Here is a 24,044-nt window from a genome sequence, read left to right on the forward strand (position 1 = left end):
ATACCCCATGTTATGTTCGTCTCATTTCCTCCTATCATAGACATTCATTCTTTTATTCAACAAATATTTGGGAATATGCTATATGTCTTTAGACATGAGGTTGCATCAGGGAACAAAATAGAGAAATCCTTTGCCTTCAAAGTGCTTATATAGGAGACACAGAAATAACCAACTAAGTTCATAATGCCCAGCAGTAAAGAAGAGTAAAGCACTAGAAGTGGTTAAAGTTAGAGGGAGAGTGAATTTAGCTATAGGATAGTCAGTAAGGCCTCACTGAGGAATGACATTGAAGTTACCATCTAGAAGAAGTCAGACATCAAGGGAGGGAATTATCCAGGGAAAGCTCTTTCCTGATAGATGAAAAACTGAAAAGGTTCTCATGCTGAGATACACTGAAGACACAAAAAAGAGGCCAGTGCGGTGAAATCAGGTAAGCAAAGGGAAGCACAACTGATTCCTTCATATAACTTTTACCTAACCCTCTCCCTTGCATGTTGCAGCTACTACGTGAAAGCATGTTGTGTGCTTTGGCTAACACTGGCGCAGCCTGGCTTGTATTATGGTCCTCTCCTAACCTATAAACTGGGAAGGACCTTGTTTTATTTATTCATTTTGAAACTTCAGTGCCCGACACTAAATGTTAGCTCAATTACAGTCCAACTAACAGCAGCACTGGTATATTAAAACACACCATTTTCTAAAGCAGAAAAAAGAAAAACAATTTCAGCCTTAAGATTGAAGGAAGTTCTTTTCTTCAATCCCGAGTAAACCAATGATGAGTTGCTTCTCCTGGAAGGGCCACTTATTTCCTTTGTCCACCCCACTTATGAAACCAGTTCTGGGTCATTACGAACTTCTGCCATCATGGCAAGAATATATCTTAGCTGACCCAGATGGCCTGCTATATCCATGTAACAATTTTAATCTTTGTACAATTACCAAAGCAAGAACTGAAAGATAGATTGAGACTGAAACTGATACTGTTCTTGAAGAACTTTTGAATTTTTGGTTTAGAAGACACCACGATTCTCTGGAATGGGTCTACATCTCAGAAAACTGCAATAATTAGGGTCCCACTGTTGGATTTCTGCTCAATCCATAGCAATCTCTCCTTAACTCCCACTACTCAAAGGTGAACAGTTGGTCAAATAATTTAGTGTCTTTGGTAGCCAATACAGGTGAAGGAAATAACCAGTATGCTGCCTATCATTAATCAGATTCCTTATTTTCTAGTGGAGGGATGTCTATCAGATGAAACCTCATCTCTTATCACTCCAGCCTTCCATCACCCACAGGATTCTGGTGATCAGACACTGACAAACGTGTCTTTAATTGAAAATACAGCAGATTCTGTGAATTTGGCTCTTTGCTCTCTTCCCCTCCCTCTCTCAAAACAGGGATTCACATTTCTTACCAGAAAGAGAAGGTACCAGAAAGAAAAAGAATAGTGGTACATTTTCATATATTCATGTGTGATACTTTACAGAATCAGAATTCTCAACGAATATTATAAAGGGAGGTCAGATAGTTTAGCTTTGATACAAGAAACCATTTTAAAATTCTAATTAGATGGAAAAGGAATATGGTTTTTAAATTAAATTCTGCAATCACTTCAGTTTAAAATTTCCCTTTTGTTAAATAATAATAATAAAAAAAACCCTAATGCAGTGTGCTAATACTGATACTTTTTTATCTACCAAGTTCCAAACAACTGCTGATTAAGAGAATGAAATTTCATCATAAGAGGGAAATTTAATGAGTTCTCATGAACAATTAAAAAGATTATTTGCATATTTTTAGCCTATTGGAGGAAAAAATACCAAGCAGGAAAGGTTTAGCAATAATCACATGCTGAGAAGGAGTGGAAAGGGAAACATTAAATGCTTTTCTTTCCTCCTGAAGCCATGGATAGCATTTCAGGAGGCTTATTAGCATGCACATTGGAGTGACCTGATTTGCCAGTCCTCTCTGCACTTAGGCAGGTGTTTATTACAGGTGCTCCATCATTGGTATTTTTATCTCTCTAAGAAAAATCTGGAATATAGAGAGGACCCAGGCCCAATTATATTCATGATAGTATATAACAGCAATGGGAAGAAGGAAATTACCCCCAAACAAAGCTTGAGAAACGTTTGACAAGCTCTCTTTGGAGAGTCTATTTCATGACATTTACTCTTTGTCACCCAGTATCTGGTACACAGAGCCATCAAAAACATCTGTACCTGAAGTCAAGCAGGAGAGGTATGGAGCTGAAAAGAATATGAGCTTTAGATTCAGAAATGGCCAGCCACTTACTACCAAGTGACTCCAAACAAGACATTTTTTTACATTGCCAAAAGATCACACATGTGTGGGGTTGTAATAACATCTACATTTTAGGGTTGTGATGATCAGGAAAAAAATGCATTGTTTTTTTCAGTACAGTTTCCTATATATAGAAGGCACTCATTGCTTGGCAGCTAGGACATAAAACATTTAAATAATAATATAGATCCATTAGCAGACAAGCAGCACATCATTAATGGGAGAATAATCAAGTTAGTATCTAAAATGTGGGAAAACAATGTAGTCAATAGAGTCATCTTTGATTCTGAAGACCACGATGATTTCTGTTACCCTGTACCTTCTACCTGCACTTTTAATGAACCCTGACATTGGAATGACTATGCTTCTTTCAATAAGAAACAGGCAAACGGAAAACCCTGGCACATTCCCTGTGGCATGTGCTTTCACTGTCCCACATCTCGTTCCCTCTGCTCATTTTTATTTCCGCCACAGCTCTGGTGGGCCGTGATGCTATGCTGACATTGTCCCACCCAGAGGTGCACTGCCCGGCTCTGTTTGCCTCACAGCTTTCTCAGGAGCCAGTAGCCCTTTCGGACTTCACAAACATAGCCTGTAACTGCAAGATGAGAGGCATGGGAGGGTACAGTCAATGTCTCAGGCAACCTTCAACTAGTGGGAATAGGAGCCAGTAGAAAAATCTCTCCAGCCTCCCATGAGTTGGAAGGAACACTCTGGAAAGCATGGCGTCATCTGTCAAAGAAACTTCCTGTTTCAGGCTCCATCTTCAGGGGTGCCCAAATTAAGCCACTTTTCAAAGATGGGATGGGTATCAGGTGTAATTTAGCTTTGGACACACTCAAAAGGCACACATAACTTGGATATATTATAATTTGAATTAGAAAGTGGGTATCGCTTTTCACAAAATCTTTCATACAGATGAAAGATGTGTGGTAAAAGAGGTGACGGACAGATCGTCAGGAGAAAAACATTTGGGAAGCAACATTTGTCAACTGTACAGTACCTCTCACTCATTTAATGTGGTGTTATGTACAGACAGGTAATGAACTCTTACGAGATACCAGAGATGGAAATGCAGAAGAGAATCTTGGTGGACAATACATTTTACAATTTTCTTTTCTTAGATAATGCGCTCCAGGATGAATTTTATATTTCTAGATGAAAAAAAATATGTCATTTGCCAACACCTACGCTAATAGTACCAGAATTTTTAACTTCTCGTTGTGAAAGATTTTCCAGATACATGAAATATACGGATGAATATAAGGAATCCCATGTAACGATAACCCAGCTTCAACATTTGCCAACAATTTATTACTCTTAATTTTATCTATTCTCTCATTTTTCCTTGAGTATTTTAAAGCATCTCTAAGACATCATATCATTTTATCCATAAATAGTTAGGTATTTATCTCTGCCAAATAAGGGGATTATTTTACATAACCGCATGCCATCGTCATGCCTAACAAAATTAATATTAGTATCTTAATAAAATCTTATACTGAGTCCTCATTAAATTCTCCACTTGTCTCAAAAATGTCTTTTATGGTTAACTCATTTGAATCAAGATCCCAAAAAGGTTCTACATTATATTTGATTGTTACACTTTTTAAATATCTTATGATTTATTACAGTTCCTCTTTCACATTAAAAATAAGTTTATTGAGCTATAATTAAGGTATAATAAAAGGTACAGGTTTTAAATGAACATTTTAGGAATTCTGATGAACATATACATTAGGATAACACTCCAATCAATATGTGGAATATTTTCACCATGCCAGAATGTTCTCTAATGTTCCTTTGTAATCACCACCCTACGCCACGACAACTGAGACAACCATTAGTAAGATTTCTAACATCATAGCTTCGTTTGACTCTTCAAGAACGACATATAAATAAAATGGTAGGATGTGTACTCTTTGTGACTGGCCTTTTCTTCTCTCAACATGCTACTGAGATTTATCCGTGCTGTTGCTTTATCAGTGTTACTACCGGAGACTAGTAGTCCGCTGAATAAGTAGGTCACTATTGGTTTATCTATTCACCCTAAATAAAGCTGCCCTGAATATTCTTCTACAGTATTTTGTGGATTTTTTTAAAATTTCTCTTAGACAATACCTAGGAATTACCTAAGGAATTCCTCAGTTATATGGTAAGTGTGCGTGTGATTTTTTTTAATGTTTATTTTATTTTTGAGACAGAGAGAGACAGAGCATGAATGGGGGAGGGTCAGAGAGGAGACATGAATCTGAAACAGGCTCCAGGCTCCGAGCTGTCAGCACAGAGCCCAACGCGGGGCTCGAACTCACAAACCACAAGATCATGACCTGAGCCGAAGTTGGTCACTTAACCGAGTGAGCCACCCAGGCGCCCCGGTAAGTGTGTGTTTTAACTTTATAGAAAAAAATCACAAAACTGTTTAATAAAGGGCTAGTGTTTTAAATTTCCACAAGTAATATATGAGGGTTCATGCTGCTCCACACCTTTATCAAATTTGATGTTTCAATCTTTTAAAAATTTGGCCATTCTAATGGGGGTCTAATGGTAACATATTCTGTTTTAAATTTTTATTTAAAAAAATTAAATATTTATTTACTTGAGAGAAAGAGAGAGAGAGATAGAGAGAGAGAGACAGAGAGAAAAGGAGACACAGAATCCAAAGCAGGCTCCGAGCCCAACGCGGGGCTGGAACCCACAAGCAGCAAGATCATGACCTGAGCTGAAGTTAAGACACCCAACCGACTAAGCCACCCAGGCACCCCTCAATTTTTGTTTATGATGGCTAATGATGTTAAAGCCTTACTATGTACTTATTGGTCATTCTGTTTTCTTTTCTAAATTGTCTGAATTCTTTTGTCTCTTTTTATTTTGTCTTCTGCTTCATATGTTCTAAAAGTTGTTTATATATACTGGATTCAAGTCATTTGTAAGATATCTGTATTGCAAAAATTGTCACCCACTCTGTGGCTTGCCTATTCATTTTCTTATTTTTTTTCTTGAAGAGTAAATGTGTTAAGTGTGTTAATGAAACCCAATTTATCATTTTTCTTCTTTAATTATAGTGCCTTTGTGTCCCTTTTAAAGAGAGTATTGCCTACTCTCTGTTACAAAAATATTCTCTTCTTTTTTCTTACAGTTTTATAATTTTAGCTTTTACATTTAGATCTGTGATCTATCTCAAATTATCTTTTTTGCATGTATGATTTGAGAATGGAATTAAATTTCTTTTTCTTTTTTTAAAAAAAGTTCTTTTTCTTTCTAAAATAGATATCTAGTTTCTCCAGAATCAGTGGTTGAAAGACTACCCTTTCTCCCATTGAATTAACTTGTTGCCATTGCGAAAATCAATCTATATGTGGATCTGTTTCTGAACTCCCAGTTCTGTGGCACTGATCTATCTGTCTCCATGTACATCAGTATTTAAACTGTCTTGTTTCCTGTTACTTTATCTTGAGTCTTGAAATCAGGTTGGTGAACCTCTCAAACTTTTGCCTCCTTTATCAATATTGTTTTTGACTGCTTTATGTCCTTTGCATACCCATATAAATTACAGAGTTAACTTATTAGTTTCTATAAAATAGCCCAAGAGAATTTACACTGGGGTTGTAGTGAATATATACCGATGAATTTATATAGAATTCATGTCTGAGTATCAGTACTGAATCTTTCAATCCATGAACATGGTATATCAGTTTACTTAGGTCTTCCTTTATTTATTTCATCAATGTTTTGTAGCTTCCAGTTTTTGGGTCTTACACATATTTTACTAACTTTATTTTTAAAATAGTTGATTGGTTTTGCTACAGTTTATAAATAATAGCTTTACTGTATTTTCCAATTAATTGTTGCTTGTGTATAGAACTACAATTGATTTTTGTATATTGGATACTGCAATCTTGGCATATTCAACTATTAGTTCTAGTGGAGTTTTGTTTTTGTACATTCCTTATGATTTTCCAACATAAACAAGCATGCCATGTGCATTTTTCATTTTTCTCAGATGTTAATATCAATGAGCAGAGGACACATTATTAACTAATTATTGTGAAGTAAATAAGGAGCGGAAAGCATGTACTTTCCCAAAGGTGTTTCTTATTCACAGCACTATACAAATATTGTTAGATAAAATGAGATTTCATTTGGCTTAGTGCTATTTGACAGTAGGTGAACTCTTACCCCAAATTTGGATGGTATTTTAGTTTTCTGTATTTTCTATTTTATGCACAAATAAATGCATAGAAATATTATTGCATTACCAGCCAAGAAAAATGTCATATGGGCTTCTCAAACACTTGTGTCACAAGCAAAGGAACATCCCACAAGGCCATACCTGCACATGCTGACTAAACATTGTAGCATATGCACTATGCATGATTTCAATTGTCAGTAATTCCAATGGAGCTTTTTGTAGTGACAGGAACAGAGTATCTGATTTGAAATTGCCAACAGCTACTAGAGGAAGTTTCTTAGTTGCCAATTCAGATAAATATGGGGAAATAGAAAATTGGTCCTGTACACTATCAAATTTCCTCCTTGCATGCCACGGATGATGTTGATGGGAACTGCTTTGAGCTTGTCATAAATCCCAGCTGTCAAACTTTAAAGTCAAAGCAATGCACACTCCCTGTGCTTACTCAGGTCAAACTGTTCCTCTTACAAAGCTCATCTCCAGATAAATCTTGCTGGCATCAAGTTCTGTCTTGATTAGCAAATAAGGCTGGTCACAGTGTGTCCTCTATAACCTATGGCCTAGCAAAAATGTATATGTGATGCTCACTATTAATCTTCCTGTCACGAAAAAAGACGACATAGACGTAGCATTGGGGAATTAGGCTCCAGAAAGGAAAACAAAGACAACATTGCAAACATTTCAGAATGCCTGCATTTTGTTTCATGGTGATATTGTTTCCAACTATTCCCAATGTGCAGATACTCACAAGGGAGAGACACATTCAAAGATGCAAATTCTCCTCTGTTAAATTATGACTGACACATGCACAATATCTGCTGTCCGCCTGATGTGGGGAGAAATGTAAGCAATTAATTTCTAGAAATGAGAAAAAATGTCCTTATCCTAGCTCCAGAGGAAGTAAAATAAGACAGGGATTTTGAACATTATTTTTCAAAACAATATTACAATTAGCGCCATCAATAATGGCAAAGCAAACAAAGAGATTTTGTTTTCTTCCTCTCAAGAGAAACACTTTTCTTAGTGTTTGCTACATGAAATAAATAGCAGATGTATGAAGAATGGAAAAATGATTAATAGCTGGGCTAATACCCAAGAGACATGGAGTCTGCCCTAGTATTTTTTTTCTTGTATTTGAGACATGAGGTTTATCTAAGTTATAGAGACTAATAAATAGAATGAACACTCATCTACACACTGCCTATCTTAAGAAAAAGAACACTGCCAATAATTTATGAACTTCCTGTGAACTCTCTGAGATCCATTACCTTGCCTCTCTTCCTGAACTGTTTTATCCTTCTCTTGCTGTAGACTTATTTATCTATTCCTAAAAATGAATTATTCAATTATGAAGTGCTTTCAGACTTCATGTAATTATTATTCTTGCTGTGAACAGTTCTGCACAATTTTCTAAAACATTTTGGGAGATTTATTTTTGTCCATGCAGCCACATTTGCTTTGTTTTTACTGTCACATAATATTCCATCACATGAACATATGACACTTTGGTTCTCTCTCTTTTTTTTAAAAAAAATTTTTTTTTAATGTTTGTTTATTTTTGAGACAGAGAGAGACAGAGCATGAACGGGGGAGGGTCAGACAGAGAGGGAGACACAGAATCTGAAACAGGCTCCAGGCTCTGAGCTGTCAGCGCAGAGCCCGACGCGGGGCTTGAACTCACGGACCGTGAGATCATGACCCGATCGAAGTCGGACGCTTAACCGACTGAGCCACCCAGGCGCCCCTGGTTCTCTCTCTTCAGTGGACATTTGAGTTGTTTCCAGTTTTCTTACTACTACAAAAGATGCTATACATATTCTGATACATTTCTCCTGTAGACGTGGGTTAGAGTTTCACTAGGATATGTACTTAAAAGCAGAATTATTTGGTTGTTTTACACTTTGCTGAAACACACCAAAAGTCTCTAAAGTGGTTGTTCTGGTTCCCATTCTCACTAGAAATATACAATGATTTCTTGGTACCACATATTTCGGTATTGTTAGTCTTTTAACATTTTGCCTACCCTAAAGATAAGAAATGGTCCATTGTTTTTTAGCCTTTTGCTGACTGACTTCTGACTTTCACAAATATTGCTGCTATGAATACTGGTGTACCTTTGATTGATTTTTGAATGCAAACTATCTGAAATAAATTCTCCTTGGTTGAAGTGTAATATACTTTAAAACATATTTTATTTATTCTTTTAAGTTTATTTATTTATTTTGAGAGAGAAAGAGCAAGCAAGGGAGGGTCATAGAGAGAGGAAGAGAGAGAATCCCAAGCAGGCTTTGCTCAGTGTGGAACCTGATGTGGGGCTTGACCTCATGACAGAGAGATCACAACCTGAGCTGATATCAAGAGTCAGATGCTTAACTGTCTGAGCCACCCAGGTGCTCCTAAAATATATTTTAAAAATATTTTAGTTATGGTTTATTAGTGTTGTGTCAAGGAATTTTGGGTCTGTATTTGTGAAGACACTGGTTGATAGTTTTCTCTTTTGTCATATAATTTTTTTTTATCAGCTTTGGTATTAGAGATTTTCTGGCTTCAAACACAAGTTAGTCTTAGCCAGTGATTCTCATTCTTGTGTTTTCTGAAACAGTTTATGTTATTTCTTCCTTGTATGTTTGACAGATCTTACTATATGATTCTTGAGGTTAATTTGAATGATTTTTATAAGCAATTCAATTTATTTCATATATACTGGGCTTGCAGATTCTTTGTTTCTTTTTGTATCAATTTTAAAAGGTTGGATTTTTCAAGAAAATGTGTCCCTTTCATGTCAATTTTAAAATTTGTTGGCATGAGGTTTTCATGATGTTCTCTCATCTGTCTAATGTCTGTATGAACTGTGGTGATAATTCCTTTTTCATTGCTGATTTGGTGATTTATATTCTTTTTCTTCATCAGTATAGCTAAAAGATCTTGTTAATTAGTTTGTTTTTTCCAGGGCTAGCTTTTGGTTTGATTGATACTTTGATTTCTAAAATAAGTTTCCCTTTAAGTAATACTTTGTATCTCACCAATTTTGATATATTTTATCATTTACCTCAAAATATATCTTTTTTTAAAATAATTTTTTCATGTTTATTTATTTTTGAGAGAGAGACAGAGCGTAAGCAGGGGAGGAGCAGAGAGAGAGGGAGACACAGAATCCAAAGCAGGCTCCAGGCTCCAAGCTGTCAGCACGGAGCCTGACCCGTGGGGCCTGAACCCAAGAGCTGTGAGATCATGACCTGAGCCGAAGTGGGTCACTTAACTGAGCCACCCAGGCACCCCAACCTCAAAATATAACTTAATTTCCCTTAACATTTTGTCTTTTTCTCTTGTATAATTTTAAATTTATGCTGTTTAATTTCCCACTACAGTAGCTTTTCCTAGATATCTATTATTAAAAATATAATTTGCATGATTTTAACAAATGTTAATTTATTGAGGCTTATTATATTACTCAGAATATATTTCTCTTTAATGAATGTTCTATGTGCACTTGAAAAATATTTATTCTGAAGTTGCTAGATGTAATATTCTACTTGAGAATATTCTTTTCTGTTAGTAATATGTTGTAATAATAATCATAGTTTTTTATAACTATAAGTAATATACTTATATATAAAATTAAGTAATAATAGTTTTTTACCCCAAATGTATGTTGAATTTTGTCAAATGCATTTTACCTATAGTTGAAAATGATCCCATGGTTTTCATGTTTAAACATGTTTGATATGGTAAATTATACTTATTGATTTTCAAATGTTAACCTAATTGATTTTCTGGGATAAATTCTATGTAAAATTTTTTTTTACATATTGTTTGAGTTGATTTGCTAATATTTTGTTATTTTTGCATCTATGTTTGCGAGGGGTATTTGTAATTTCTCTCTCTCTCTCTCTCTCTCTTTCATTGTCCATGATAGATTTGTATGTTGTCTATCTGATTTCAGACTTACTGTTAGTTACATAGTCAAGACATATGGAACTAGCAAAAAATACAGGTAGATTAAAGAAACAGAGTAGAAAGTCCAGAAATAGGACAACAAATTTATGGACAATGGAGTTTTTACAAAGTTCTTAAGGCACTTATATAGAAAAAAACTTTTTCACACTAATATTAATGGAAAAAACTACCTATATGCAAAAATGAGAATCAACTTTTTACTTTACACTATATCTAAAAATTAGCTTGAATGATAAATCAAAATATGAAAGCTAATCCTATAGAATTTCTGAACGATAACATAGGAGAAGATATTTATGCAGTACCGGATTAAACAATGTTTCCTTAAATAGGACATAAATCATTAAAAATTTGATAAAATTATACTTTATTAAGATTATATTATTTGATTCTTCAAAAGATAACATTAACAAAACCAAAATGGCTGACTTAAGACGGGAAAAAATATTTGAAAAAATGATTCTTACAAAGAAATTGTAACCAAAATATACAGATAACTCTTAAAATTCTATATTAAGAGACAAACCACTTAATAGATGATAGAGAAAAGATTCAAACAGATATTTCACAAGGTTTAAAAATAGCCAATAAGCACATGAAAAGATGCTAAAAATTATTAGTTCACAGGACAATTCAAGTAAAAAAAACCACAAAGAAATATCATGACCTACTCTCCAGAACTGCCTTTTTTCCTTCTAAAGACTGAAATATTAATTGCAGGCAAGCATGTAGAGCCACTGAACTCTTCTACGCTGCAGGTAGAAATGTGAAACAGTAATACCACCTGTAAAATCATTGGTCAGATTCTCAAATAGTTAAGCTTACACTTACCTGATGCCATTCCCCAATCCATTATATAGAGTGAAAGAAGGGAGACACCCAAAGTGTCCATACTTTACAATTCCATTGATACAAAATTCTAACAGCCAAAAAAAATAATCTATAATGACAAAATCTGGATCGCTTTGTGACTAAGAGCAAAGGTGGGCTGCACTTCTGAGAATGCAGGGTACATTCACTATCTTGACCGGGGCGGCAGTTTCATGGACGTATTCATCTGTCAGAGTGCACAAATTGCACATCTTAAGTGGATGTGGCTTCTTTTATATACATTTCCCCAGAGTAAAGTTACGAAAAAATATGTATGCAAACCCAAAAAAACTTTATAAATTAATTATTAAAGGGCAAATCTCACAGTTCAGTGACTTTTGGTAGAGTTAATTCTTAAAAAGTGGAGTAATTAAGCAGGATTTGCCCATATCTACTTTGCCAGACTCTGTCTTAATGTGTTTACAGCACCACAGAACGAGACAGAAGCCTGCATTCTTCTGTAACCTTTTATCAAACTATTGCCTTCACCTGGAATCTTCTTCCTTTCTCTGTGTTCCTTTAGAATTCCCCTTCATTTTTTTTTAAAGTTTATTTACTTATTTTGAGAGAGGGTGCACACACACAAGCAGGGGAGGGAGGAGAGAGACGGGAAGAGAAAGAGAACCCAAGCAGTCTCCTCACTGTCAGTGCAGAGCCTGACGCAGGGCTTGAACTTTCCAACTGTGAGATCATGACCTGAGCCGAAATCAAGAGTTGGACATTCAACCGACTGAGCCACCCAGGCACCTCTCATCTTTTTTTCTTTTTTTAAGTTTATTTATTTATTTTAAGAGACAGAGAATGAGAGAAGTGAGAATGAGCGGGGGAGGGGCAGAGAGAGATGGAGAGAGTGAATCCCAAACAGGCTCTGAGCTGTCAGCCCAGCAGGGCTCAATCTCACAAACTGCGAATCATGACCTGAGCCGAAATCAAGACTTGATCTCTTGAGCCACTGAGTCACCCCGGCTCATCTTTTAAGACCTGACCATCAAACATCCTCTTTTTTTTTTTTTTGCCCCCTTATACTTCCTGGATGTTAACAGCTCCTGCCTATAAACCTTTTCAATTTGTGTGTGTTTCCCTGCCATCATAGAATTTCACTTACTCTGCATTCTTCTAGAGGTAGTTGTGTGAACATCAACCTTCTTCACTAGACTTGAAACTCTTTAACATCCGATTGGGTGCTCTGGGCTCTGAAACAGGCCGAGGACCTAAGGGACAGATATTAAATGCACAGTTAGTTGAAGTTAAACTTAATCATTTTCAAATTTAGTTAATTCAGAAATAGGTCACATTTTCTGATTATAAGCCTTTTAGGGGAAAGATGGGCAGCGGTGTATGCTGTTAAGGTTAAAGAAAAACACTCATAAAGAAGGGGTCTCTGGAGAGAAACTTCGAGTTACCTGTGAAAAACATATGGCATCTTCTTCCCTCCATTAAGGGGAAAATTTCTTAGTTTTGTTCTAAAACTTAAATCACTTCTGAATAAATGGGGCTTTCCAAATGATGAAGTATTTGCTTTTTAAATACTGCACAGAAGCTTTCAGGCTTCTTAGAATTTCTGTGAAACATTTTCGAACTTTCAAAAGTACTTTCAAACATCTCAATTTTTGCTAATGTGTAGATGCCACTTTCAAAACCAAATTGCACCAGACAAAATTAAATATGGAAAGAAGACATTATTCCAGGCTATTGCAACAGAGGAAAGACCAGAACTCAGTCTGAGCTTTTAAGACTCAGGGTGGAGGGACTATTGGCCTTCTGTTCGCTCACTGACTGTAACCAAAGGAAAAATAAGTTTTCATGCGTCTTCATAATGGAAGATAGTTTTGCACATGGAGCAAAGCAGCCAGGAAGGGAAGTTAGGCTCCAACCCTCCCCTCGGACAGAGACTGGGAAGATAGGAACACTATCTTCCTCAGTGGTGTCTTGTCAATGGGACAGACCCAAAGTCATGCAGAAAGACCACGTTGGATTGTAAAACTAGCAAGAGGCTCTTAAAAAGATTTGCATCTCAAAGGGACAAAGAAAGATTTCACAATGACAAGTTTTCTAAAGTAAATGTTCTAAGAAAAGGATGCAGAGAGGCCCTGGTGGTTAGGCCATCTGGATTCTGTAAGGGCCTGGGTGAAAGGGAGGTCAGGGGCCTGGAGGCAGGAAGAAGACAGTCTATGTATAGTCAAGCTGAGGGAAATATTGAGGTTATCTTGATCACTGCCTTCTTTAACTAATGATTTTATGTTTCTGACACTGAGCCTTTAGCTTTGCCAAATTAAACTTTGCTTAATTGTCCTTAAGCAGAGAACTGGTCCCTTGATCTGGAAAACAGAGGCTTCAAGGGTATGTCATTTTGCTCTCTGCCAAGCTGAATGTGGATAATAATAGAGTTTTCTTCCAATACTTCAAGGCCAGAGCAAGGACAAGATAGCTTCAAGTGGCCCAGCTATAGTTGCACAAAAAATACTTTAATAGGGATAATTTTTCCTAATTGATCAAGAAAATGAATCTCTCCTCCAATAGTAATGAAAATAGAATTGATAATGCTTGCTGTGCACTAACTTAGGTCTTTACCATACTGTTGGTTGAAAACGATGTAGCATACATATTATTTTGGGAGCAGAGAGGTTGAATTTAATCAGTGCCTTTTGTTTTCTTGCTATTTACTTTGATTGCTACAGTTTAGCAGTTTGGCTCTGTTGAGTCATTATCTGTTCCTCTCTTTCCTTTCTTACTTCTTTTTGTTTCATTAGCATCTTTATTTTATAATTTCTTTATTGTTTGAGCTGTGGTGCTCAGTGTTTAAATGATTGTTTTGTTTCTAAATTCTTTTTTCATCAGAAACTTATTTCAAACTAAAGTAGTCTGAACAAATCTGAGGTCTACTTTGGAATTGTATTTCTTTATATGCTTGCGATAGAGTTAAATAGCACAGTATTGAATGATGTGAATAATTATGTAAATTAGGATAATATGCTATAGGTTGGGAAAGCTAATTGATTGCACTGATAGCTCCAATTAATGGCCTCACTACATCCATGCTCTTTGTAGTGTGATTTTGCTGCTCCTCTCATCAAGAAGATGATTCATGATTCACTCCTTGAATCTGTGCTGGTCTTGTAAGTTGTTTTGACCAATAGAATGAAGCAGAAGACATTTCTGCCAGTTCCAAGCCTAGCAACTCTAGTAAATGCCTGCATCTTCTGGGACAATAAGCCTGAACTAGCCATTGGGAGGAACAGAGACCACACTGAGGAGAGATGAGTCCCAGTTGAGGCTATCCTAGACCAGCCAGCCCCTACCCATCTAACAAATTGAGTGTAAGTGCATGGTCAAGTCTAGTCAAGATCAGCCACACCTGTCCATATCAGCAGACCAACTGATTGATTCACAGACTCAGAGCAAAAATAAATGTATACATTTTCTACCAGTAGGGTATTGTGGCAGTTTGTTACACACCACTATTATAGTATTAAGGAACTGATACATTAACTTTCTTTTTCCTATTATGGCACACACTTACTCCCACCTAATTATTTCAAACATCTGATGAGTGTCATACAGTGGTAAATACTAAATAGGCACAGAAACACGTATCAACAACCTTCTTTCAGTTGATATGCTCCTGTGAGAGACAGAAGGAAAAACCATCAACACTTTGTAATAAAGTGTGATGTGTTATATCAGATGAGCATAGACTTCATGAAGTCCCCATAGGGGTTATTTAACTTAAACAGGCATCAAATGATCTTCCTGGCAGTGACTGAAATGTGTGGAATCGTGAATGAGGATGAGTAGAAGATAAGTTAGTTAAAAAGGTGTGACAAAAAGAGCATTCTAGAAAGCAGCAAATTATTTTCTAAATCACAGGAGCAAAAGCTACTGAAAAATAGTAAACATTTAAAAATAATGACCTATATGGGTTTAGCAGAGATGATTTGGGGAATTAGAGCAGAAAACAGATTAGAGCATACATTTCCTTGTGTTCTGACATTTTGATCTCTATTCTGAAAATTACAGAAAAATGAAGATAATTAAGAATTACAATTGATGTGATTCTTCTAAGGATTTCAGGAGCTCTTGATGATTACCATGAAAAAAATAAGGGAAAGTGAAATCTATGAAATATGCAGGAGGAGGCTACCATAGTAATTCAAATAACAAGTGAGAAGGATGTGGTATATACCTGCAGCCTTGGAAATGGTGCAAAGAGAGAGAAGAGTAAGAAGGATAGAGACCTTGCACTAATATTCAACAAATAGGTATAGGGATAAGGAGAAATGAAGGGGAAAAAAAAGAACCACCACATATTTGGAACAAAACCCAGAAATTAAGCTAGTAAAGGGCATCAGTTATAGAGCTTAGTATTCCATGGGAACTTCCAGAAGTTTCTGAGGGAGTCTGACTGAGTGACTGAGTGACCACTGAAAGATGGAAAGACAAGCATGGTAGAAACTTTGAACTCAGAAATATTTGAGGACTAAATGTATGCCATAAATTATGCATGAATTTTAATCTCATGGCTGTATCTTCGTTAGTGAGAGTTTCTCAAAAGAAGATGGAGTAGATGACAGAAATGGCCACATAATCTTTCCTTGATTTGGGAGATAGAATCTCTTTCTATACCACTGCAATCTGGGCAGCACATGGGACTTGATTTGACTTAAAAAAGCAATGGAAGGGAAACTATAAATTCTGAGCCTGACCTCAAGAGGCTTTGGTAAACCTCTCACTCTTGCGACCTTGTTACAACCAAGTGTGCAAGTCTGGGATAACCTGCTGGGACTAACAGACCACATGTAATAAAGACAAGCCATTCTACTTAACATCCCTTTTGACGAATTAGCCTCAGTCTACCGAGAGCTGGCCATAGGCGCATGAGCACGCCCTGCTGAGACCAGTTGAAGAACCTTCTAGTTGACCTGGACCAAGGTGCATTTCCAATGCCAAATACATGATGATTGTTTTAAGTCACGATGCTTATGATGATTTTTTAAGCTGTAAAAGCCAACTGATAAGACATTTTACTAGAAAGATGGTACCAGAGTATCATGGCTTACAGTTGGAATCAAGGTATTGCTATTGTTCATGTTCTACAATCTGTAATAATATCTGCATATTGAACTTGTGACATGAATATAAAGGCAAAGAAAATGAAGCAGGGTGGAAAGAAAATGATGACTCTCTACTTAACTAAACTAGGTAGGGATAAAATTGATAACCTTTATGGTTTGAATTCATAAGCCTATTTTACCCTCAATTTAGTTTTATGTCTTCAAAAGCTTCTGTCCAACTTTACAGATTTCAAAAAAGAAATAATATTCTTTTGAAATTTCAGAATTGCTTTTTGGTTCAATTAAACCTTGATGCCAGGGCAACTGAAGCTGTTACCAGTTGACTGTCCTACATATCTTGGCCAAGTGAATACATTCTGCATTTTTCCTTTATCAGCCTTGGATGAATTATTCATTGATTGAACTCACATTTCCAGGAACACAGATGGAAAATGGTTTAAAAAATGTGCCCTTTAATAGACTGTCCTATTTTTTTTCCTCATTAAATGTCTTTGTATAGTCAACTATTGCTTCTAACCAACCACAGCAATGCCCTGGTGGCTCATTATCACCTTAGGTTCTTTTACTCTTCTATAATATTTTTTTTTCTATACCTGAGTTTGCTACTCCAGAAATACCTGTGCAATCATCATATTTGAAATTGTATTTTTTACGCTCTTTCCTCTGGCAAATAAAAAGTATGAAATGCAATCCATGAGACTATGTGAAATTCTCGGTTTTTTTCTTCCTTTATTTCCCACTACTATTCTTCTTTTCCTCCATCCTTTCCGACTTCCCTCCTTCTTTCATTTTGCAGAATGCTGTTACTATTTGATATGTTGTTTATTGGTATGGCTTGGTATCCACTTTATGCTTGAACTCCCATCTCTTCCAAATGCATCATGTTTGAGTCCATGACAAATGTTTTTTTCTTAAATGTTGTATAGCAGAAAGACAAACAATTTTGAAGTCCAACATTTTGTATTTGATCTAGAGGGTACCATGTTCTTGCAAAGAAATGAGTCAAATAACCTAAATGATTCTCACTATCTTATCTATGAAGTAAAGTAAATATCCCTATTTCAGAAAGTATGAGAATAGCATTAATTGTGTATATTAAAAAAAATATATATAACATAGGTGGAACTTTAAGATGCTTAGAGTTGTGTGAGAATGCCAAAGAAGTAAAACAAATAGTAGGTTCCTGAAATGAAATGAAGTGGAGAAAGGCTTTTCTTGGACTTAAAACTTTAAATGACCCTCAAAGGGTTATAAACATTGGTATTTTTAAGAAAGAAGAGCTCTTCTAGGAAGAAACATTCCAAATATCTGGGTTCCTAATGACTAGTCTTAAGAACACTTAAAATGGAACGTCTGTATTTTTATTACTCTAATCTATATATCGCATATTCTAAGACCGAGACCGTATGTGGATACACATTTAAGGAAGTTGCAGCAAAGGCTATTCTCTTTCATTACGGTATTTTAATTTTCATAAGAGAAAATCTGTCCTTATATAGAAAGAATATATTTTAAATTCCAGAGTCACGGCTTCTCTTCCATTTTCATCTATTTTTTTAAACCACATTTTTCACTTCACAATCTTGGCACATATGTTATGCAAGAAAGCATAAAGTATTATCTGAAGTACAAAGTCATATATATTTCAAGCGGGGGTTGAGTAGACAAAAAGATTAATTTGCTTTTTGTCAACTCCATTCTCCATTTCTCTCTGTCACTGATTTCTTTCTGTGGTCCTTGGTGAATGGGAAAGACACTGTGAACAAATTATCATAAGAACACATAACCCCACAAAAATGTGTAATGTGGTGAAATTCAGATTCAGCCTAACCCTACATTCTTGGCTGTACCACCTTAGATATAATTTACTGGAAAGGCAAGAGATACAGTTTATTTTCAAACTGAAGGCATTAAGCACGTGATTAGATGGTATAATTACTTGGTTTGCTTTTTCTATTTGTGGCCTCCAGAGGGCAGCATTCATTCTTTCACTACTAGAGAACACTAATACCTGTTTATCTATGTATCTATGTATTTATCTATTGATCTATCATCTATATATCTATGTATCTATGTATCTCTGTATCTATCTATCATTATCTCCCTATGCCCCCTTGAGTTAAAATCGTGTTTCTATGTAGGTGCAAGCGTCCTTCACGAACATAGTAGACTTATGAGAAAGAAATACATTATGTATTATCTTTAAAAAAAGTTAATAGATGTTTTATTTGCATTTCTGAAAGAACAAATGCAATGTGGCCAACTAGGCAGAATCTTTCTCTCTGAACATTTCAGTAATACTAAATATCAACTAAAAGTGATTTTACTTTCATAATGACAATAAAAAAAACCCATTTGATTTTAGAAGTAATTACACATTCAAATGGATGCTGAAAATTACCCACTCCCTCAAAAAAAAAGTCCAGAAAACAAGAATGGAAAGAACAATGGAATTTTGCCAAGAGAAACAATGAGCTTTTCTAAGAATAAAGAGTGATATGCACACATCCTGAACAACACTCAGCTCTCCCAATACACAGCAAGGAAAACTGAGACGATCCCTCAGTAAAAGCCTTTCTTATATATTTACTTGCTTAGATTTTTTAATAAGTCAAGACCAAGAAGTAACCACTTATAAATCACTGTTATTGTAACTATGGAAGGAGTGTATAATATAACAATTTGGGAATAGGGGAGATGAATATGTGTTGCCTAACAAAGAAAACTTGTAATGACCTCTCCTCTGACAAGCTATTTGGAATGATTCAGAGGGAAGGTAAAGAAAGCTTTATTCTAATTTATTCTTTATTAATTTCAAGTTTTTGGTATGTCTTCATTCAAGAAAAAAGATGGGACAAAATGATCATTTTTACAGAGACATTTCAGTTAGTGGTAGAGGAAAGATACCAATCTCAAAATTAGCATTGAAAATTTGAAGCATCTGTGGGAGATTCTGGTTACAGAGAAAACAGAGACCATGAATGAGGACCATGGAGAAGGTAAAAGTACAAGACATGTTATTAATAATTATATGTAAAATCACAGTGACTAAACTTATCCCCCCCCCCAACTAAAGATTTGTTGAAAAATGCAAGAAACGGAAATGTTTTATTTTAATGTGCTGTGCTTGCCCACTCAAATCTGTCTCTGGTTATTTGCAGGACCTGGTCACGTACACTTTCACAATGACACTTATTTTTTATGAAAGGGGAGCCTAGGTTCCTAAAATCCACTTGCAAGAAAATTAATAGTTGGGGGAAAATGCAGAATGATTGAAAGATGTTCTTAACAAATCATGACATTTTTCTTTCCACCCTTAATAAGTAGAAATGAAGCTACATCCATGGGATTCTTCTTTCGCATGAGCACTGTAATTTACACGCAAAATAAATTCAGGTGGAGCTATTCGGGGAGCCTAGGTGTAACAGGATCACCATTTGTCAGAGATTATTACTCTAGAAGGCTCCCTAGGAGAGGCATAAATTTGCCCTGAAATAACACATCGCATAATAACAGCAAGGAGCTTGTCTCTGCACTCCTCACGGGCAGCACACCTGCTCAGAGGGACCTTTCTACTGAGCCTATCAAGCCAACCTGTTCATTCATGTGGCAACCCAAGCCTTTAGTTAGGAACTACTGGAGCAAAACCAGACCATCAAATCACCCACTAACATGTTGTCTTTGAAGCATAGAGAGGATAGATCTGTTTTGTTTGGAAGCCTAAATATTTGAAGAAGGCCAGAATGGATACATGGGAAGATAGCAATTACTGGAGTCAATAGTTTGGCTGATTTATTAGCTATGAAGATCAGTGTCCTCGTATTGGGAATAATAAAGGTCTCCTCATCGGGTTATTGTGAAGTTTATAATGGCCTTAGGGAAAATGTCTAGCGTCGTGCTTGGACATATAGAGTCCTTCTGTGTTGGAATCAAAACTTTCATAGCACAACTATGGACGTTGTCCTTCATAGAAGAGAACAGTGAGTCACACGAACAGTGTAACCCCATGCCCAAAGCAGTAGAACTGACCCACTCCTGTTGTGTGTGCCTGTCCACATTTAACTTACGGATTGCGGTTATTAAAGGTTGGGAGAAATATAGGGAGATTCTGGCCATGGGACTCTAAACAGTTAAGTGGCCTTTCATGAGTTCAAACCTGGTGCTTACTCAGTACCAAGTTACAAATAACACCTTTCTCTCTTATAAGTTCTTGAGCCACTTGTAAGGACACTTTAAGGCAAAGGTATCTCTTTGAAGGTGACAGCAAAGCTCCTTGTTATTGGGTTCTGTTTTAGTTAATTGCATTATTAAGCATTGTCACCTGTACCCACGTACAGCTCTATTGTCATTCTGTCATTTTGGAAGAGTGCTATGAGGGGCCGTAGTCACTTACCAAGCCTATACGAATAGTTGGTAAGTGTGGTTTTCTTAAAACTTAAATGAAAAGCTAAACTCAGCAATTTAATCCAAATAATGAGCTACCAATTATTTTCAGGATCTTAAAGCCCCTTTTGGTTATAAATTGCTGTTTGCAGATAGCAACTAGTCAATCATTCTCACCACAAAGCCTCTTATTATGTAAAATGGTTTTAATCATTAAAAGCGTTTGGAATTTCAGAAAGTCAGACAGCAGTAAAATACCAACTAATACACTCAAAGCTAGCTACAATGAATTTCATCTTTATCTGGTTCCAAAGAAAACATTGACTAAAATATTTTCGGTGGATGAGTATCAGTGGGTTTCCACTGCATAAATTATTTCCAACAGGGATAAGCGTATGGTTAAGCAGAAAAAGAACTGACTGATTTGATTAAAAGTTTTTTTCTTAGAAAAATATAAATAGAGATCATGTAGAGAAACATGGCAAGACTTTTCAGGGCATTATAATTTATAGGACATATATGATTTTATATCTATATCTACATATTGTTACATATACATAGATGTGTATACACAGCAATATATGAATGTAATCCACATAAAGGACCTCTCAGAAAAGAACAATTGATACTGCAAAATAATATTTTGATTCCCCTCACTAAAGCACCTTCCTTAAATAATTATTGTTTTCTTTTTTAAAAAAACGTTATCACTTACTTTAAAAAGCCCGTAAGTCAGCAGTGAACAGGATCAAAACACACAATTTTAAAATATGAAAACATGAACCGCGTAGAGAAAATACCCTCATCCTACAAGAAAAAAAAAAGTAGAAAAATGTTCTAGAATTAGTTTTAGCTTCTGCACAAGTTCACTAGTTCAAGAAGAGAGAAGACTCTGAGGCTACTTAGTGTATCTCCATGTGGTACACATTCAGTAATACTTGAGTCAAGGTCATCAATGAACATAGCAATAGATGTTCATGGTTTATACTATTTAATTGCAGTTGTATAAAGGGCATATTTTGCTTGAATCCATTATGGGACAACAAAGATCTCTACTTCGAAAAAGAAAGGAGTTCAAATACGAAACATAAAATGTCAAGAGAACTTCAGGATCCACTTTTGTAACGAATTCTTCTTCTAGGCTACTTTCTGAACCCCTTTGTGAGGATGTGTTAAGTAATTCCATCATTCAATACATATTTATTGAGAACCAACTAGCAGGCACTCTCCGAGGTGCTGAGAATGCAACAGTGAACAGAAGTCAGCATCCTCATGGTATTATTCTAATGAGGAAAATAGATTAGGGATAAACAAATGAATTATGCCATATAATAGCATGTAATGGTAAACACTGTGAGAATAAAAATAAAGCAGCATAAGGGTAAAGAGAGCGGTGATGTTGCTATTTTAGACAGTGGACAGGGAAAGCCTCTCTAAGAAGGTGAATTTTGCCTAGACAATTAAAGAAAGTAAGGGAATCCACAAATTTCTAAAGGAAGAACATTCCAAATCTAGAATGGCAAATGCAATGGTCTCGCTGTGGAAATATCCTTGGCTCTTCCACAGAACTTCAGAAAGGCAAGTGTGGCTAGCCTTAGAAAGATTAAGGGGAAGGATAGTAGAAATGAAACAGAAGAGAAAAGAATGAGCCAAGTTGTGTAGGAACTTGGCTTTTATTTTGTGGTGAGGAAGTGTTTGCGGAGGTTTTCCCAGGGGAGCAACATGATGGCTTATAGTATACAGGATCACTCTGACTGCTGGAGTTTTAAATCTAAAGAAATATCAGTCAGCAAAGTTTGTCACTTTGCTCGAGCCGAGTTTAACCAAAAAGGTGCATGGAGTAGACTGATTTGCATTTAATTAGGGTTGGGGTTTAACAAGGCAGAGGGACATACAGGCAAGAGAGTTGACGATAAACATACATTCTTTTTATTGTGAAAAAAAATGTACACAACATTAAATTTATCATTTTAACCGTTTTTTAGTGCACAGTTCAATGGCATTAAGTATATTCATATTGTTGTGTCACCATATTCATCATCAATTGCCAGAACTTTGTCATTTTCCCAAACTGAAAGTCTATACTCATTAACAATAACTCCTCATGCCCCGCCTCCCTCCAGGTCCCCAGAACTACCTTTCTAGTTTCTGTCTTTACAAGTCTGACTACTCTAGGTACCTCATGAAAGTGGAATCATAGATTTTCCTTTTGCATCTGGCTTATTTCACTTACCATAATGACTTCAAGGTTCATCTATGGGTGGCATGTGTCAGAATTTCATTGATTTTTAGGGCTGAATAATATTTTATTGTATGCAGATGCCATATTTTATCATTCACCCCTCACTGGACATTTGGCTTGTTTTCACCTTTAACTATTGTGAATAATGCCGCTATTAAGGATGTACAAATATCCGTTTGAATCTCCACTTCCACTTGTTTTGGGTACATAGCCAGAAGTTAAATTGCTGGATCATATGTCAATTTTCAGTTTAATTTTTTGAGGAACAGCCATACTGCTTTCTACAGAGGCTGTGCCATTTTCCATTCCCATCACTAGTGCACAAAGGTTCCAGTTTCACCACATGGTCACTAACATTTGTCATTTTTTGTTTGTTTTCTTACAATAGCCACTCCAATAGATGTGAACTGGTATCCCACTGTGGGTTTGATTTGCATTTCCCTAATGATTTGTGATGTGGAGCATCTTTTCATGTGTTTATTGGACATTTATATATCTTCTTTGGAGAAATGTTTATTCAAGTCCTTTGCCCATTTTTTAAAATCAGGTTTTTAAAAATCATTGAACTATAAAAGTTCTTTATATAGTCTTGATATTTTCCCCTAACAGATATATAATTTGCAAATATTTTTTTCCATTCGGGGGTTACTTTCTCAATTAGCAGTGTTCTTGAGGCATGAAGTTTTTGATTTCGATGAGGTTCAGTTTATCTAATTTTTCTTCTGTTGCCTATGCTTTTGATGCAAGCGATCACGGACAAATTCAATGTCATGAAGCTTTTCTACTACACTTATTTCTGAGTTTCATAGCTTTAGCTATCACATTTAGATTTTTGATATACTTTGAGATAATTTTTGTATATGGTGTAAAAAAAAAGGTACACTTCATTCTTTTGCATGTGGATAAGTTTTCCTAACACCATTTGTTGAAAATACTGCCATTTCCCTATTGAATGGTCTTGACATTTTGAGTATAATTATGTGACTAAGACATGAGGGTATTTCTGGACTCTTGATTCTATTTT

Source organism: Panthera leo, chromosome D3 (genome assembly GCF_018350215.1).
Source record: "Panthera leo isolate Ple1 chromosome D3, P.leo_Ple1_pat1.1, whole genome shotgun sequence".
Lineage (NCBI taxonomy): Eukaryota > Metazoa > Chordata > Mammalia > Carnivora > Felidae > Panthera > Panthera leo.